Here is a 19,779-nt window from a genome sequence, read left to right as displayed (position 1 = left end):
CTGACTCACATTGGGGAACTCTTATTCCAAGTACCATTGAGGCCAATTAACCTATTCATGTGATTCAGCAAAAAAGGTTACACAATGTAGCTTATAAAAATTTGATGGCCATTTAAGGTAAGTAAATAACTTTATTCTGATATCCTACCCGTATAATTCAGGAATAACTCCATTGAAGTAAATGAAATTATGCAAGGCGTAAAAAAGAGGGGAGATCAGAATAAGACTCTATATACTCTCTCTCTCTGATCTTTGTCTTTCAAAAAAAACCTGCAGCACATACTTTCCTCCATTAGTTAACTCTTGTTCTCTTCTCCTCCCTGCCCCCTCCCTGCACTATCCCAGTTAGACCCGATGGTATACGAATAACCCCACGCCCCCCCCAATGCTTTGCTTTTTTCAGACACTTCTTTACTGTTTGTTTATAGGCTTTGTTTTGCTCTTTTTACAGTCCCATTGAAATCAGTGAGTGGTTAGGTTGTGTAAGGACTACTGCAACATCAGGCTGTCTATTAAGGTTTCTCCTTGCTACTTCATATGACCCTTTAGTGACTGGTATAAATATTTTTCAGCTGAAAGAGAGTCTGCAATGCCTCACTTTGAGAAAAACTAACTACTTTAAATGTTTTTTCATTATTTCAGGGGTTCACCAAATAATCTGTAAAGAATTTCCCTAGGAAAATTAGAAATACATACTTTTGATAAGAGCAGCATTTCCAAAACAATGACAGTGCAGTGTCAGCCTTATTATAAATGTAACCTTGGGAACCAGGCAGATGGCATGGTATGGTGGCATACAGAAGGTAATAAGTATTTGGTTATGGAAAGGGACTGATCAAGCAGGGCTAAACAGGATAATCTCATAATGGAGAGGTCTTTTAATTAGTGGTTATTAGGTCAAATTTCTTAGCTCCATGAGAATGAGCTAAGATTGAGTCAAATGAGCCATTTCAAATGATTCACAGCTACAGGAGATTTAGCTTGAGTGAGTCTATTCTTTTGGTTTATTTATTTTCTTATTGGATGAAGCATATTAAATATTTGTTTGAGTTTCATAGGTTGGAAAGGTAAAATATATTATTGTTGGCTCTAACTGAACAAATACTCACAAGTATATGGATGGTCTCAATCTGGTTCTTAGTGGATATCACAAAAACACCAGCAAAACTGGCAGGTTTGTAAGTGGTTTCAGCCAAGAATCAAAGAGGCATGAATTGGTCTTCATCCCTAGAAGTGGCTCATCTAGGTAGAGGTTGACGCACATTGGGGAAGTTTGCTGCTGCCCATTCTGTATACGTTCTATAGATGACACAGAGGGCTGTCCTTCCAGAATCTGGACCTGACACTGTAAAGGAAGTCCAGTGTTCAGTTATGCATATGATTGGTGAGCATATCTGTTTCTTATTACTGGAAAATGGGACATGTCAATTCTCATTAGAGCTGGCTGAAACTATAAATATTCTATCTCAAAAACAAACAGAAAAAAAATCTTATATAAAGTGCTGTCACTTTAAAAGTTTGACAGACCTGAGGCTGTGCTAAGATCCACCATGCTGATTTGTGTCTGCTATTTTAGCTTTGTTACTAAAAATGAATGACTCCCTCTGTGATGTTAGAATCTCTGATAAAAAATACAAAGTACACACAGTATGACAGCATTGTTAATGACACACTGTTGATACTCAAAGATGTCCACTGAAATGAAAAATATTCTAAAGGCAGAAGGTGCTTATTCTTTTTGCAAATCAAAAGTGTTCCATCTTCCATCAAGGACACTAAGTTTGTCACATGGGCCTGCCATACTTTCCAAGTGGTGGACCAGTAGTACATGGGTACCAAAACCCTGTGGGTAAATATACTATAAAGGAAACATTAACCATCAGCTTAATCGGATCATGTGGTGCACATGTTTGACTTCATTGTAGTCCACATGTAAAACGAAACAAGAAAAAAAAACCCTACAGAGATAGAGAAACTGACCATCTGTAATTATAAAATACTTGATTTTAACTCTTCATAGTCTGTGAGAAAATACATTGCTACCAAACCAAATTTACAAGTGTCGAAAAACAGAGGCACAGCAAGAACAGTGTGATGCCCTCACAAAAATAGGTGAGCGGCATATAGCATGAGGAGGGAAGTTGTTTTATAACGCTGTTGTGATTTCTGAGATAACACCTGTGACTTATTTATTGTATTAATCCAATGTCATAAATTCAGTTGTCCCCTTCACTGATTCACTGGCTTTTGCTAAGTCTTCTCTCTAGGCTCCAACTCCTAGAATGTGTAAGAAATGCTAACTGCCTTCAGATCAGCCTGCAGCACACGGAGATTAAATAAAAAATTCCTGGTCTCCCTTAAACTGATCCTACAAGGGTGCAATAAGTATTGTAGGAGTACTAGACTCAATCACTTGAAGTCTTAAATCAAGATTTCAGCAGATTCACCTGGCTATGATGTAGCTGTGGTGGCATGTAGAATGGATTTCCAACTTGAATGGTCCTTTACAAGTCGTCTTTTGGCAAGAGTTAGTATGGGAGGATTTAGGCTTCTTAAATCACTCATAATTGCATTTTACAACCTCATTTGTGGTTGGCCTCATGATCAACTTCCTTCACATACTATTCCATCACTGATTATGATCATTCTGACAGGCCCTCTTGACTGCTTGTTCAAGACATTTATTTTTTTCTATTACCCATTTCCTCCTCTCTTCACTGACTTGACTCTGCACTGCACCTCTTCGTTTCTCTGCCATAATTTGATGGCATCATAGGTTATTCAATGTCACTTTTTGCATTCTGTTTAGTCCCAGTTATTCTCTGTGATTAGAATCCCAGAATGAAGATCCCTCTTTCTCCATGGTAGACAATTGGTCACCTGATATAGAATATTTGTTGGAAATCACTACCACCTAACCATTAGCGATCACTTCATCATGAAGGTTATCAACACTGAAGTGTTTTGATGCAGTAGATACTTGTCTCTGGAACGTTATTAAATGGAACATCATTGTTGCTATTAGGAGTACATGATCAGATTCCAGAGCAGGATCAAAATTCTTAAATACATGTACAACCTAGATGAGTTTATTCAAGGGTTTCCAAACTAGAATGTGATTCAAGGCTCCATAGTTACTTGATGGATATCAAAATGTATGCATATGGTAATTTTTGTGCTGAAACCTGGTAGCCATTAAAACTAGACCATGTTTGGATGTACACAACTATCTATCCTGTCTTTCAGTAAGCTGTGTGCTTTCAGCACTAGTTCAAATCCAGTTCTATCATGGCCAATTCTTGTGTTCATATCTCCTAAAATGAAAATATTAAGTTGGGGTGATGAACTAGATACAATGTCACCTAATATGGAATAAAAAGCATCTTTTTCAGCATCAGATCATGCATCATGTGGCGCATATGCACTAATAACTACCGCATGTCCTACCTTCCAACTGAAAATGGCAGCTATCAGGCATAAGAATAAACCTGCCAAGTCACTAGTGCAGATTGTACACCTGGGGACAAAACCAGAGTAACACCAGCATGCTCATCAGTTGCATCACAGGCATGCAATAGTCAAAGGGTCTAACCACTACGAGTCAGAGCTGTGCTGGTGTTCAAATTCCACCATCTCTCCTGAACTCTGCACATATCCATATACACCTTTTCAACTCTTCATCCTCAAGCATCCTTTTTCTTGGCTCTTATTGATCAAACATTCCATGATCCCATCTGCAGATACTACCATTACTATAGAAGCAGATATTCCATCTTTATATTAGGTACTTCCCTGTACTTCTGGTTTATAGAAGAACCATCAAACTTCTCTGCAGGTAGAAGTTTTAGATGAATTCTGAACCTTGGTTCTGTCATGAATAGCAGATGAAACTGCCAAAGCTGATGGATCAAGACTGGATATCTTTCAGAAGGAGGTGTTCTAGCCCGGACAGACTTTATGGCCCTGATGCAGGAATCACTTGGTGAAATTCTCTGGTCTGTCAAATTAAGTGATCTAGGGGATGAGCATTAGTTAAGATGATACAGGACTGTCTATTGACCTTGAGCAATTCACTCATTCTCTGTGTGTGTCATTTTCCTCATCTGTAAAATGGGAACAATAGTACTTGAAAAATCTCGCTAGTGATGTGAGGCAAAGTTCATTGCGTCAAATGCTGAAATCCTTGCTCTTGAATGTCGATGCAAGTTTTGCCTATGTAAAACCTAAATAAAATACTGGGATTTGGCCTGTTATTTGCTTTGATATAAGGTTGATTTTTTTTAAAGTGTAGACGTTACAAAATATTATGTATAGAAATATTTATTGTAGTTATAAAACAAATGACTTTATCCAACCTTATTTAACGGCTGTGTGATGTGGGAAGACAAAAATACTTACAGTAGTAATCCTAATTCCTAGAGGCAACTTGGTCTGACCTATTTAAAAAAAAAAGGAAGAAGTTCTGACTTAATGAATCAAAACCAAAGATTCAATTTTGAGCCTGTTTCCACATCTACAATTAACTGAAAAGTTAAGATCACCAACAAAAAAACAGTTCTGCTACTATAGCACAGAAGCTGAATATTTAAGTTATACTATAATAAGCCTTTCACATTGGAGGGTAGAATCTGGCCCTAATAACTAGCTTCAGTTAGTGGTCATGATGATAAGAAATGTGTGGTATTGATTATTATAGAATTGTAGCAATGTTGGAAAAAGCTAAAAGTTTGTGAGCATGGATAAGCGACCCTGGGGTGTAGAAGTGAAACCTGGAAGGATGCCACATTGCTGTAAATCAAACAGTAGACTCTCTTGTAAGATGCTATTTCAAAGCATGTGTCCTCTTGCAATTGCATGAAATGACCCTAAGGAAATCCCATGACACTGCCATCACCTTGGGACCAAAAACCCATGTCACACAGACTGCCTTCTGTTTCATGAAGTCCTATTTTTCAGACTGCAGCAGCCTCTGTGCTGTTATAATTCTTGCAATTTTTTTAAATGACACTTGCATTTTCCAAGTTAATAGCTATCTTTCCTTTACATATATTTAAGCAGCAAAGTATCTTGTGTTTGAAGTGAAAAAATGTGTGAACTCTTCTATTCTCTAAGTTTTCTATGAACCTGACCTTGATAAAATAATGTATTTGTCTTTTTTCATTTTCCAAAGAAATATGAAAAATATTTTTACATACCAGAAGACTATGACTTCTGCCAAATATTTCTGATTAGAATTGACAGATGTCCTGTAATTCTTTTCTTTTAGTCTGTCAGCTAATCTATAGAGTATCAGATATTGTAACCTTTGGGATTTTATTATCAAGCTCATGCAGTTAAAGGAAAGGACAATGCCCGGGATCAACATAATGCCTCACTTATTTGTGACTTAGATAAAATCAAATATTTATATTCCCCATTAAAGAGTATCTGTGAAGAACATTTCTAGAAAAGGTTAAATCAAATCATTTTAAAAGAGCAAGTGAACTCTGTATAAGATCTCCTGGTAGCTGTGCTCCTAGAACAACCCATCAATGGCACTTTTATGTTTAACATCAAGTGTCAACATCCACTAAAAGGTCAGTCTTTTGCTACTAATTTTGCATAGCCTGCCAAACAGTATATGAATTTTCTGTGTGGTCACTAAGGTTGCCTTCAGTTGCATTGGAAAAACCAAGATTTAATTCAAGCATGGCCTTCTAATGAGCAGCACTGTTAACTTTCACAACAGGTTGCAATACCACCCACCGAAATCTGAAGGTTGCCCCTCCAAGATTGTAGAGTCCTATAAACATGGAATTGGAAGGGACCATGAGAGGTCATCTAGTCCAATCCCCTGCACTCCAGGCAGGAGTATGTCATAACTAGACTATCCCTGACAGGTGTTTGTCTAACCTCTTCTTAAAAACCTCCAATGAAGGAGATTCAACAACCTCCCTAGGCAATTTGTTCCAGTGCTTAGCTACCCTGACGGGAAGTTTTTCCTAATGTCCAACCTAAACCTCCCTTGCTGCAATTTAAGCCCATTACCTCTTTTCCTGTCCTCAGAAGTTGAGAACAATTTGTCACACTCCTCCTTGCAACAATCTTTTATGTACTTAAACTATTATGCCCACCGTCCCCAGTCTTCTCTTGTCCAGACTAAACAAACTAATTTTTTTCAGTATTTTCTTATAAGTCAAGTTTTGTAGACCTTTAATCATTTTTGTTGCTTTCCTCTGGACTTTCTCCAATTTGTCCACATCTTTCCTGAAATGTGTGCCAAGAACTGGACACAATACTCCAGCTGAGGCCTTCCTTATCAACCTACGCAGCAGTGACCATGAAATGCTTGAGTTCAGGATCCTGACAAAAGGAAGAAAGGAGAGTAGCAAAATACAGACCCTGGACTTCAGAAAAGCAGACTTAGAGTCTCTTAGGGAACTGATGGGCAGGATTCCCTGGGAGGCTAATATGGGGGGGGGAGGGCAAGGAGTCCAGGAGAGCTGGCTGTATTTTAAAGAAGCCTTATTGAGAGTGCACGAACAAACCATCCCAATGAATAGAGAGAATAGCAAATATGGCAGGTGACCAGCTTGGCTTAACGGTGAAATCTTCAGTGAGCTTAAACTCGAAAAGGAAGCTTAAAGTGGAAATTTGGACAGATGACTAGGGAGGAGTATAAAAATATTGCTAGAGCATGCAAGGGTGTAATCAGGAAGGCCAAGGCACAACTGGAGTTGCAGCTAGCAAGGGATATGAAAGGTAACAAGAAGGGTTTCTACAAGTATGTTAGCAACAAGAAGAAGAAAGTGTGGGACCCTTACTGAATGTGGGAGGCAACACAGTGACAAATGTGGAAAAAGCTGAAGTACTCAATGCTTTTTTTGCCTCAGTCTTTACAGACAAGGTCAGCTCCCATACTGCTGGCACTGGGCAACACAATATGGGGAGGAGGTGAGCAGCCCTCAGTGGTAAAAGAACAGGTTAAGGACTATTTAGAAAAGCTGGACGTGCACAAGTCCATGGGTCCAGATCTAATGCATCCAAGGGTGCTGAGGGCTGATGTGATTGCAGAGCCATTGGCCGTTATCTTTGAAAATTAGTGGAAATCGGGGGAGGTCCCGGATGACTGGAAAAAGGCAAATATAGTGCCATATTTTAAAAAGAGAAGAGAACCCAGGGAACTACAGACCGGTCAGCCTCACTTCAGTCCCTAGCAAAATCAGGGAGCAGGTCCTCAAGGAATCCATTTTGAAGCACTTGGAGGAGAGGAAGGTGATCAGGAACAGTCAACATAGATTCACCAAGGGCAAGTCATGCCTGACCAACCTGATTGTCTTTATGATGAGATAACTGGCTCTGTGGATATGGGGAAAGCAGTGGATGGGATATATCTTGACTTTACCAAAGCTTTTAATACAGTCTCCCACAGTATTCTTGCCAGCAAGTTAAAGTAGTATGGATAGGATAAATGGACTATAAGGTAGATTGTTGGGCTCAACGGGTAGTGATCAATGGCTCGATGTCTAGTTGGCAGCCAGTATCAAGTGGAGTGCCCCAGGAGTCGATCCTGGGGCCAGTTTTGTTCAACATCTTTCTTAATGATCTGGATGACAGGATTAATTGCACCCTCAGCAAGTTCGCAGATGATACTAAGCTGGGGGGAGAGGTAAATACACTGGAGGGTAGGGATAGGGTTCAGAGTGACCTAGACAAATTGGAGGATTGGGCCAAAAGAAATCTGATGAGGTTCAACAAGGACAAGTGCAAAGTCCTGCACCTAAGAAGAAAGAATCCCATGTGCCACTACAGGCTGGGGACAGACTGGCTCAGCAGCAGTTCTGCAGAAAAGGACCTGGGGATTACAGTGGACAAGAAGCTGTATATGAGTCAGCAGTGTGCCCTTGTTGCCAAGAAGGCCAATGACATATTAGGCTGTATTAGTAGGAGCATTGCCGGCAGATCAAGGGAAGTGATTATTCCCCTCTATTCGGCACTGGTGAGGCCACACCTGGAGTATTGTGTCCAGTTTTGGTCCCCCCACTACAGAAGGATGCGGACAAATTGGAGAGAGTCCAGCGGAGGGCAACGAAAATGATTGGGGGCTGGACATATTATTTATGAGGAGAAGCTGAGGGAACTGAGGTTATTTAGCCTGCAGAAAAGAAGAGTGAGGGGGGATTTGATAGCAGCCTTCAACTACCTGAAGAGGGGTTCCAAAGAGGATGGAGCTAGGCTGTTCTCAGTGGTGGCAGATGACCAAACAAGAAGCAATGGTCTCAAGTTGCAGTGGGGGAGGTCTAGGTTGGATATTAGGAAACACTATTTCACTAGGAGGGTGGTGAAGTACTGGAATGGGTTACCTAGGGAATCACCATCCTTAGAGGTTTTCAAGGCCTGGCTTGTCAAAGCCCTGGCTGGGATGATTTAGCTGTGTTGGTCCTGCTTTGAGCAGGGGATTGGACTAGATGACCTCCTGAGATCTCGTCCAACCCTAATATTCTATGATCAGCGCAGAGTAGCATGGAAGAATTACTTCTTGTGTCTTGCTTACAGCACTCCTGTTCATACATCCCAGAATGATGTTCACTTTTTTTAAAAATAGTGTTACTGTTGACTCCTATTTAGCTTGTGATCCACTATAACCCCAGATCCCTTTCCATAGTACTCCTTCCTAGGCAGTCATTTCCCATTTTATATGTGTGCAATTGATTGTTCCTTCTTAAGTGCCGTACTTTGCATTTGTCCTTATTCTATTTCATCCTATTTACTTCAGACCATTTCTCCAGTTGTCCAGATCATTTTGAATTTTAATTCTATCCTCCAAATACTTGCAACCCCTCCCATCTTGGTATTGTCCACAAACTTTAAAAGTGTACTTTCTATGCCATTATCTAAATAATTAATAAAGATATGACAGAACTGGACCCAGGACCGATCCCTGCAGGACCCCATTTGATATGACCTTCTAGCTTGACTGTGAATCACTGATAACTCTCTGGGAATGACAGGTTTCAGAGTAGCAGCAGTGTTAGTCTGTATCCACAAAAAGAACAGGAGTACTTGTGGCAACAGAAAGGCTTCAAAAACAGACTCCAAGGAGAAACTGCTGAGCTTGAATTAATATGCAAACTAGATACCATTAACTTGGGTTTGAATAGAGACTGGGAGTGGCTGGGTCATTATGCATATTGAATCTATTTCCCCATGTTAAGTATCCTCACACCTTCTTGTCAACTGTCTAAATGGGCCATCTTGATTATCACTACAAAAGTTTTTTTTTCTCCTGCTGATAATAGCTCATCTTAATTAATGAGCCTCTTACAGTTTGTATGGCAACTTCCACCTTCTCTGTATGTGTGTGTGTGTGTCTATCTTCTTACTGTCTCTAAGGTGCCACAAGTACTACTTTTCTTTTTATCTTCTTACTATTGTTCCAGTCTATGCATCCAATGAAGTGGGCTGTAGCCCACGAAAGCTTATGCTCTAATAAATTTGTTAGTCTCTAAGGTGCCACAAGTACTCCTGGTTTTTTTGTTTGTTTGTTTGTTTTTTTTTGCGGATACAGACTAACACGGCTGCTACTCTGAAACCTGTCTGGTGAAGGGAAACATTGCTTGAGGACCCAATGTGTTTCTTCATAGGGACAATCTATAAGAAGTGAAGCCTTGCAGCTCAAAAATCTGCTGCAGCCTGCATTCTCCAGACCTGGTGGTCTATAGTGTTGGGAAAGTACTTGCACCCTGCCTAGTGCAATCATCAATGCAACAGAAAGAGGATGATTTGTGCTGCTGCTCCACAGGCAGACTTAAAGTGATCAATGCTTGCTAAGAGGAAAAGCAGCAGTATCTTGTGGGGGAACCAGGGAACTTAGAAGTGGTATTCATCTAAAGCCTTACCATTGCAGAGGAAAAGGTACTAGCCTACCAGAAAGGCTCAGGGAAAAAAAGTTTGGGTAGACAGTACTCACTTCACTCTTCCCAACTGTCATAAAGAGATTCTGTGGTGGGTGAGAATAGCTTGAAGGGGATTCTAAAACCAGACCGTAGGATTAAGAGTACATGTGGTTCTCACACAGAGCACCAGACTGGTCCAGACAGAAGTAATTTTTCAGGGGTAATCTATAAGCTGTGATCACAATCAGGCTAGGGTAAGGTGTGAATTTGTGTGAGAGATGAGTTGACCTGCTGAACTAGTGGTAGGATAATTTAATCCAAGAAAAATCATCAAAATTTCTATGACTTTTTTTAATTTACTGAATTTAAAATAATTCACAAGAGATTGAATTCTGATATAAAGAGGTTTTATGGAAATTGTTTGAAAAATGAGAAAAATGTATGACTGAATCAGAATATGTGAATGGAAGGAAAAAATTACTCCCCAGTAGAAGAGAGAGGACTGAGTTGTTTGTTACAGCATGATGCTGACTTCTTATAATGACTGGGGGCATGGGTGGTCAAGTGTAATGGTTAGAGTCCAGTGCCAAGCCAAAGGTCAGAGTTGGAGACAGCATCAGACACCAAGCCAAAAGTCAGAGCCAGCATGAGGATAAGGCATAGGAACAAGGAATGCAGCAGGAAAGCAGGAACTGGGATGAGAGGTGTCTATGAGAATGAGAACAAAAGTAGCCAGGAATGCAGGAGTCAGGTAAGAAGAAGCAGTCCATAATAGCAGCCAGCCAGGGATTCCCCTGATTGCTCAACTTCCTGAGTCTCTTCCTGGTTTAAATAGAGCTCCTCATCCAGTCAAGGATGCTGGATGTTCCCCCCCAAATCAGGGCTTCGGGTGTGAGGCCCTTTGCAAGCTAGCACTTGATTAGTTCCCTTTTCCAGTTGCTCAGGTGAGCTGCTGGGTGGCAGTCATGACCCGAACACTACTTGGATACCTATTGGCCCAAGTTCAAAGCTTGCAATCCTTCATGCCTCTCCCTTATGGAATATTATCTACGCAAAATACAGAATTAAATATGTGTGCAATGTACTTGAATATACAGTTTTTAGCTGCTTAAAAGTTAGGTTACACATTCCATCACTCGATGGGAGTATTGCTTATCTCCGCTCCACTAGAAGAGAGCCATTTATACCAACACTCATTACCAAGTAACATTGAGCCAAGTCTTGAAAGGCAAACCTCAATTAAGGCTAATGGGAGTTTGCCTAAGTAGTTCAGGACTAAGCCATTGTGTGTGTGTGTGTGTATTTATTTATTATTAGAATGCTAAACTGACCAGATTAAAAACACACCACTGTATCTGATAGCTGTCCTGCCCCTAATACATTCCCTCCTGAAACTCCTTTGGGCCTGGTCCTGCAGGGTGCTGAATACACTCAGTTGCTATTGATGTCAAGGGAACTGAGGGTTCTTAGCACCTCTCAATATCTAGCCTTATGTAAGGAGATGTAATGACCCCTTGTTCCATACTGAAGGGTAAAAAACTTCCCTTGGAGTACATATATAAATGAAAGAGCTTTAGTTCTACAATAATATTGAACAAGCAAACACAATTCAGGAAAAATAGAGTACTTGCTATGCCTGAACACAAATCCCCTTGTGAGCATCACAAAGTTATCCATTTCCACATCAGATGTTCTGCAGCTTTTCTCCAGGAAACTGTCGTACACTTCACAGTATATGGATCTTCATCCCTTTGTGTTCAGCTCAGGATCAAATCAGAGCTTCCCCACTGAACATGGAAAATGATAGTTAGAATGTTTCTTCCAATATGATTGATGGTATCTTGAATTATAGCCATTCATGAATAGTTACCAGCCAACTACACCCAAATCAGGTCAGGGGCTGGGAAACATTGATGAGCATAATGGAGAATAGAAATTAATCCAGTTTTACAAACTGATAACTTCCTGCTTTTCTCTTTACTGTATTCCTGTTCTTCTCATTTTGCTGTCTCCCCCCTTTCCTTTGTTCTTCTCTCTGATCTCCTTTCTTTTACTTTTTTCAAAATCAATCTGGGATTGCACATAAACGTTAGGGTTGCTTGTGCACATTAGCAAACTCTGCCTTCTGAGAGACTTATTTCCAGAATACCTCTTTATCTTGATACTGGGGTCAGAGCTGGATGATTTTTTTCAGATGAACAGTTTATTCACCAAAAAATGCAGTTTCACCTGGATCGAAACAATTTGCAAATTCTGGTTGAATTCAGCAAATAATTTTGTCCAATAAAAGATTTTTTTTAACAAAAATTTCATTTCAAAGTAGTGTTTCATTTAGATAGTTAGCTATATTTATTTCAAGAAATAAAAACAAATGGTAAAAAAAAAACCTAAAAAAAAAAAATGAAGAAAATTTCATTTCAGTTAGAAATGATGTTTTGTTCAACCAAAAACGGGGGGGGGGGGGGGGGAGGGGTGTGTGTTTTGGTTGGTTGGTTTTTGTTTTGGCAAGAAAAAGTGAACTTTCCATTTCAGGTCAACCTGAAACAACGATTTTTCCCATATTTTTTGGTTCAGCCCTGAACTGAAAAATTAATTTGCTCAGCTGTAAATGGGGGAAGCAAGGAAAGAAGGAAGAAGACCTCAACTAAAAGTAGACTTTTAGAGCTCATATTCATTGGACCTTCGTTATTGTGTTCACAAAATATGGCATAGTTATACTTTCAGTGACTAAGTTTGAACACATATTTGGTCATTTACAAGTTTGTCTTGTGTGTAGCTACATAACCATTATGATTTTTCCTTTTCTCTGTAATGTACCTTTTTGTCCCTAGGAGTCTGCTGCCTCTTGCGTGTGGCTGCCATTTGTGTTCAGTACTTATGCAGCTTTTTGAAGGGGAGAGACAATATGCTGTCTTGCACAGAGACATTCTTTTCATTCACATGATAAAAAAAATAATTTAGACTAAAAGAATGTGGTCCTCTTTGTGTATAGAAAACACCATATTTGTGTGTTCTCATAGGGTCATGCACAACATTTAAGACATTTTTCAAAATCGTAATGAACTTGTCAAAGCAGGAAAATGAAAGAGCACACTGTTTTCTAGTGCTGTAAGTTATAAGCCATAATGACTTAGTAGGGTTGGTTGATATTTTTAGCCAAAAGTGGAACCCATCATAATCTTTTGAATTCAATACATTTACTATCATCTGCCTTGTAGTTTTATGTATCTATTTGATCAGGGTTGGTTGCCATAGCCTCTGACCTTTCAATAGCTTTTTCTCAATTACAGAAGCACATTAAGCTTGCATGTTGCTGATGATTTCCACAATTAGTCAAACTCTTGGCACAAGCTGAGGCAACTAAAGTAAAAGAGGAATACAATAAAATATAAAACCAAAACAGCAGATTTTGGCAAAGGGAAAAAATAGATTTTGAATGTTCTAATGGTTGCTGGCATATGTAGAATAAGACAGTGATCACTACTTATGTATTTATTATGTCTGTTACAGAGACATTGAGCCCTTGTCTGTGTATTAAACATTAATTGTTCTGTTCAAAAGAATCAGTTAGAGAAAATGTAACTTCCCAACTTACAGGGTGGGTCCCAATGCTATATGAGGGTTTCTTTCCCACCAATATGCTGCTTTAAAGTGAAAGGTCTGATGCCTTATTGAAACACAATAACTTTCACCTCTGCTTCATTCCGTTTCCTTCTTTTCATGTTGATTTTCAAAATTTGATTTGCAAATTGATTTTTGAATTCCACGTGATAATATATTGTAAATCTTTATAAATGTGAGACTGCCTCTTTTTTCAGATTATGGTATGAAGAACAAAGTAGTTTCCACTTTCTTCCACCTCTGACTCTAATGTTGCAGAACTATATTTTCAGATTGGGTTCTCTATTTATCAGCAGTTTTTCCATCCTTTGATATGGGCAGGATGTAATGGGGTGTGGTCCCCACACTGGCCCTGCAAGAGCTGAATTAGGCCAGATGGGCCCAATCAGCTAATTAAGCTGCAAATACAGGAGCTTTAGGCTGGAGGCACCTCACTTGTGAGGGACAGGTGGGGCTTTTACAAAAGACAGGAAATAGGAAGCAAAGAAGGCAATAGGGAGAATTCTGTAGTTGCTCCTTGGGAGACAGGACGGGGGCGCTGCAGAGATGAGTTGTCTAAAGTTACTCCATGGGAGGAAGGAGTGAAGAGATTGGCAAACCCACAGAAGAGGGGAAAACCGGGAGTATGGAAACAGCTAAGACAAAGAGAGCAAGAAGCAGCAAATGGACATTGGATGCTGTGTAGAGGTTCCCAGAGCCGGAACCCGGAGTAGAGGGTGGGCTTGGGTTTCCCTACCAACCACTGCGGGAGTGGAACTGTGAGGCAGTGAAGCAGAAGACAGTCTGAGACAACTGGAGAGCTGGAACCTTGATGCACTCTCCCCACCCAGAAGGGGAAACCACAACACTGACCTAGCCAGAGGGCTGAGTCACAAAGAGGATGCTGTGGTTCCTGGAGCAGAAGAGGGGCTGTAGAGGAGACCCTGAGGTGTCGGCCTGATTGAGCTAATCCCCCAGAACTACCAGGAGGTGGTACTGTCCAGCGGGGAGTAGAGCAACTCTGGCACACAGGGATACCGATTTTTCATGTAAGTCCAGTTCCTAAACCATCACTGAAAAATAACTGAGCTTGTTTCTCTTTTAAATCTCTCTATATACAGTCCTACAAAACACAGACTAAAAGTGTGTTCTTACTGTAGGCTCAAATCAAGGCAGTTAGCCACCGGCCTGAGTATAGAGGCAGTGCAGCGACTTACTCCCTCCAGTGCGCCGGGGAATGCAAGAGTGGGCAGCACTGAGTATCATAGTCTTGATGTTGCAGCCTGCACTTCCTAGCGTAGTGACCTCACTCGCTCCACTGATGTGAGGGAAAGGGACTATAGTCCTGATTTGGGATGGTTTGTTCCTCATTACATACCAAGGGAGCAGCTTCTGTACTTCCCTGAGCATAGGAAGTGTTGTTATGACTGGTTCTTGTGTGGGTTATGCATGGAAGGGAGGGCCCTTGCTTGTTCTCACCCCTTGTGCATGCCCATGAGAATGTCACAAATTGGCCTTTAATTTGAAAGAACTCAAGGAACACTTCCCATTACTGTTAAGGGAAACTGCAGTTTCCCCGTTTAACCCTTATGGCTAGACTGTGATAGGCCCTTCCATGTGTGTGCAGGCAAGAAAGGTGCAAGCAGACTCGTCCCCTTGCGTAGCTCACTGAGGATATTTCATCTATTGCAATTAGATACCCGTGGCTGACCCCTGCCAGCTGGCTCAGGTTAAGGGGCTGTTTAATTGTGGTGTAGAAGTTTTGGGCTCAGACTACAGCCTGAGCTCTAGGACCCTCCACTCTGGAGGATCCTAGAGTCCAGGCTCCAGTCCAAGCCCAAATCTCTACACTGCAATTAAACAGTCCCTTACCCAGAGCCCTGTGTGCCTAAGTTTGCTGGTATGGGCCATCTGTGGTGTTTTAATTGCCTGTAGACCTACCCTTAGAGTCAGCCACAGTTGCCATCCATGACCCCTCTCTACTGGCTGTGGGGCAGTCTCAGTGTGCTGGCAGGAGCAGGTTGCATGAACCTAGAGAAGGATATGGACTATGAATCCTGTTGGTGCTAGCAAGCTCAGTGAGAAATTGTTCTTTCTGAGGCACAAGGCATCTCTAAACTCATTGTGCAGAGTTGCGACTCCTCATTGCTCCCAGCACAGTCCTGTGCCTTAAGGACACAATCTAGCACTTCATAATATCCTGAAATTATTATAGATGCCATGTGACAATGATAAAGTATTGCAGAGTTAGGAAAATGAAATTTCTAAGGCTACTGGCTGGTGTGGTCTCTCTAGTCTTCACTGTATAATTTGTGCCTGCAACTTTCTCCAGCCGTCTCCTACCTGGCTTCTTGCTACCAATTTGAACAAGTAATTCAGACAACCTTCCAGTAGATTCAGTAGCTTTTAAATTTTAGCCTCAGAGACTGGATCACTATTTTTTTTTCATTAATAGGAGATATTTTAATGTTTGGGGGAGGTGACCTCTTAGTGTATGTTTATGTGCAAATGGAGAGGTAGGATTTCTGAAACCTCTAACAGGGCCTCTTGTGCATGAGTCACAACTAGGAATTATTATCCATTTTCCTGGGAATATTATCAATAAATTTTCAAATGTGTGTGCCCACCATGAACCTGTTGCATCAAAATTATAGAGTCCATGCACAAAAGTGTGTGTGTGTGTGTGTGTGTGTGTGTCAGTCTTACCAGATTGGAATGCAGAAATTGGGAATGCCTGTACAAATGGATAGTTTGATTGCAAGTTCAGGTTTGCGCATCCACTTCAGCCCTGCCATTTTAAAAATGTTGTTGTGCATGGTCCTAGATTTCTAACGCATTATACAGGGCTTTAGCTATCTGTCTCCCTTTGATGTGACATCAGCAAATCTTTGACATGCATCACTTAAAATAATAAGTGAAACTGCAGCCATAGAGAACCTTCTAATGGTGGAACTGGTGCAGTTCCACTGTGTGTGGTACTTTCTTGGGCCATGCCCCCCCCTCGCCATGTGGGTTGGTGATGCTAAGAGGTGGCTAATGGTGAGAAAACTGTTTTAGACACAGATTAAAGCCTGCTAAAGTTGTGTTCCTGCTCTTAGAAGCACATTCTACTTGTATTTGTAACCATTTTCAATTTCTACTATCTTTGTTTAGTTTCACTTAAATCTCTGTTCTTTATTAATACATTTATTCTTTTTTTTAATAAGTTCATCTCAGTCCAATACATTAAAGAAAGCATGAATCCTTAGCTGATCTAACAGGCAGCGTGTATATACTGTCTCTTTTGAGACAGTGGGCTTGGCAATTTTTGAGTGTCCAGTGATAGAAGATGGTTACTACAAGGGAATGTTCTTCAAGGAGGCTTGAAGTTTGGGGTGTATCTACAGTTAACCTGCAAAGCAAGGATAGAGTCCTGAGGAGAGTGCATGAGTGGTTAGAAGTATACTAAAGCTGATGCCCAACTAGCACAAGATAGACTTTCTCATGCTGGAGGTAAGGGAGTAACAAGGTTACCCATAGCACTGGGTCCCCTGAGAAAGCATCCCACACTGTGCAAAGAGAGAGGTTGAGAGTTAAGGATTTGGGGATTCCCCATGAGTTAGATATCCCCCATAGAGCATGGCACAGAGCTGAGTTCCACCGCAGTTCACCATCCATCAATGGATGTCTTGATTCTCTTTTCTACTCTGCTGGGAGTGCATTAGAAGCAGGGGCTGCAGGAGTGTCCATAGAGCAGATCCTTTGGCTCCATGCCATGGGGGGAAGAATTTTTACCATCCTCCCAGGAACCAGCGCAGCTACTCATTGTGGGCACCAGGCTGAAAGTTATCCCTCTTTAAGAATAAACACAGTAGTTAATGTTGTTTTAATGTGGCTTATTCTTTGCTAAATGTGGTGATATACTGTAATTGATGTACAGCACATTAAATGGCCTATTTATGTCCTTTGATTAAATCACAGTTAATTTGGCATGAAATATCAAGTTTGGATGTCTTTCGTGCACAGGCCATGTTAGAATTACCATTTACTTTGATTCATGAAAAGTACATCCATTAAACTTGTAAATAGGTCATCTGGCACTTTATGGGGCTTCACAATGGAAGGGCAGACACAAATCATAGTTGCTGTATAGTACTGCTATCTGATACTTCTGTAATCAATACATTGCACAAACAGGGATCTTTAAACATGTTTCTGGCCAGATACCAGCACTGATATTTTTTTTTAAAAACAGCCTGCAAATCATTTCCTTCTGATATTAAAAAAAGTAGCTTAAGCACTGGAAAAAGCTATTACATAATTTCTTCATAAAACAGTAGTGGAAAGCAAGTTTTGATGAATCAGCAAGCTTCTCTATATTGCTGTAGAACTATTGTTTTATGCTGTCCTTGTAGAATACCTGTTAAGTTGAGGTTGTTTTTTGAAAGTTAAAACTAATAAGGCCTCTCACTGAGAAATACCAAGTGGGCAGATCTTTGCTACAAATGTCTTGTTGCTACGGAGGAATGAAAAGCAAATGAGCAGAAAAGAAATCACCTCTGTCAGCTTCTGTTTCTCATTTAGTTATGAGATCTGAGAGAATGGGACATTCTCCAGGACATGGCTGTAAAAGCATAAAGAGAACCTGTTGAGTATGTACATACGATCAGGGGTGGACTAGCTAGTTCACAAACTTGCTAAAAGCACAAAACAACAACATGTGGATATTCCTGCTCTCCCTACCCCTACCCCAGACAGTTGCAACCACCCTCCTTTCCACCCTCTCAATGCAGCCACACATTTTAAGGGCTAATGTTGGGTGCACATAGGCAGGCTGTGTTTTCCTACCCTCTCTTGATTTTAAGGAGAGAAATCTCCATGTTAGGTGCTGCTTCTTGATAGGCTTTGTGGTCCGAGTGGAGGTTGAAGCTGGAAGTAGGTTGGGATTGGGCCAAGAGTAGCACTGGAACCAAGATCTGGGGACAGGCTGTGATCAGAACTGAGATCAGAGTCTGTAGACGAGCCAGAACAGTACAGTAGCTGGAGTCTAGGTGCAGGCCAAAGGTCATTGTCCGAGGGGATGGGGAGGATTATAAATTTAGTTAAAACAAACCAACATCTGGTCAATGTACCAAATAACCAGGGTCTGGCAGGGAATTCGGCACATTTGTCTTCTATAACTTGTAACATTTCCTGCAAAAACAACTGTGCTTCTTTACTTTATCAAAGCAAGTTTCCTTTTTGTCATAATCTTTTATATTTAGGACATACAATGGAGGCAAAATACATTTTAAAGATGTGATTGTGATAAATATGAGACCATGCAGAAGCTGTATAAATCCTGAAGTCACTACTGAGTTTTTACTCTTTCAAAACTTCCATTGAATTCAATGGAAGTTTTACCTTGCCAAGAATTGGTTCAGATTCAATTTATCCACAGTAGAAAGAGTACAACTAAACAGCTAGTGCAGCCTTGATTCTTAATTCTAGCTAGCTAATATCTGAAGAGGGCTGAGTAAGGACTTCAGGATATAGCCCTTGTAGAGTAGCTCACATAAGAGAACAAGGATACAAAACCAGCTATAGACTTCCTATACTGCCTCACAGCAATGGAAGGCATTGCTAATAGGCATAAAATGTGTACCGGGGGGAAAATGCAATTGTGATGAATGAGAGTTTCTATAGTCATCATGTATTCGTTGAAAAGGGGCAGTTGTGCATCTGTGATACTAAAATAGGGTCCCTAAATATTTCTGGCAATTTAAATAATTGAGGAGGGTAATAGAGTAAACCTTAAACAACATAAAATGGGGGGAAATGAACAACTTGGGTCTTGGGGTGATAAGACAAGATCTTTAACAAAATGTGTCTCTTCTATTGTTAATTAAGGCAAATCCCAGGAATGGGATAAGTTTTTGACAGTAGCTTGTGAGTATTACATTGGAGAGTGACACTTATACTCTAGTCAAGTAATCACTGAAGGGTAAAAGTGTGTGCATGGGGGAGTGGGTTGACAGTATCCTCTAAAGTACCAAACTGTTCCAGTCTCATGTCCTGTAATATGGCAAAACTGTTTCTATGTAGCAGATGTGGCTTGAGAAAACCTTGCTCCAGTTTTGAAGCCTATGTGCTCGGACAATATTGGCTATGGAGATTCTAGAAACCAGGTTGTTTTATTGATACTGTGATTTGCAGTCATTCTGCCTAATTTATCTAGGTAGGTTAGATAAAATAGTTTAGATTATCTTCTAGTTCATGGTATCCAATCTCTGTAGGCATTAATCACCTCAGACTCATCATCTTCTGATCTGAGTTAATTCACAGA

General features: G+C 40.5%; 1 long non-coding RNA gene across 1 annotated transcript in view; it reads left to right on the top strand.

The window, feature by feature from the left end:
- The first annotated feature begins 13,998 nt into the window (after positions 1–13,998).
- LOC122466022 overlaps positions 13,999–19,779 on the top strand; it is a 110,351-nt gene continuing 104,570 nt past the window's right edge. The window contains exon 1 of the long non-coding RNA XR_006291220.1: positions 13,999–14,465. This is a non-coding gene — a long non-coding RNA (uncharacterized LOC122466022). The remainder of the gene's footprint in view (positions 14,466–19,779) is intronic.

The sequence above is a fragment of the Chelonia mydas genome, chromosome 5 (assembly GCF_015237465.2).
Source record: "Chelonia mydas isolate rCheMyd1 chromosome 5, rCheMyd1.pri.v2, whole genome shotgun sequence".
NCBI classification, from domain to species: domain Eukaryota; kingdom Metazoa; phylum Chordata; order Testudines; family Cheloniidae; genus Chelonia; species Chelonia mydas.
Note: the sequence above shows the minus strand (reverse complement) of the source record. Positions and strands in the feature narration are given on the sequence as shown.